The sequence below is a fragment of the Macadamia integrifolia genome, chromosome 9 (assembly GCF_013358625.1).
Source record: "Macadamia integrifolia cultivar HAES 741 chromosome 9, SCU_Mint_v3, whole genome shotgun sequence".
NCBI lineage: Eukaryota > Viridiplantae > Streptophyta > Magnoliopsida > Proteales > Proteaceae > Macadamia > Macadamia integrifolia.
In genome coordinates, this window is record NC_056565.1 from 41,521,222 (window position 1) to 41,521,495 (window position 274).

The window sequence follows — 274 nt, forward strand, 5'->3', positions numbered from 1 at the left end:
GTTGCCGATCTTCTCTCTCTTCTAGTCTTCTCTTCTCCTTCTGTTTTGGTGTTTCTCTCAGTTTCTCTCTTCGACTTCCTGCTTCTTCTCCTCTGGATCTTCTTTTCTTCTTCTGTTTCTCTTTCTCTGAACTGCTACTGCTGCTGCTGCTGCTGCTTTTTTTTTTTTTTCCTTCATTATGATTAAGTACGAAATAGTAATTGAACCATTCATATTCTCTCTCAAAACTGGAAAATTTACGCATGGCAAATGATTTCACTATATTGTTGTTCCT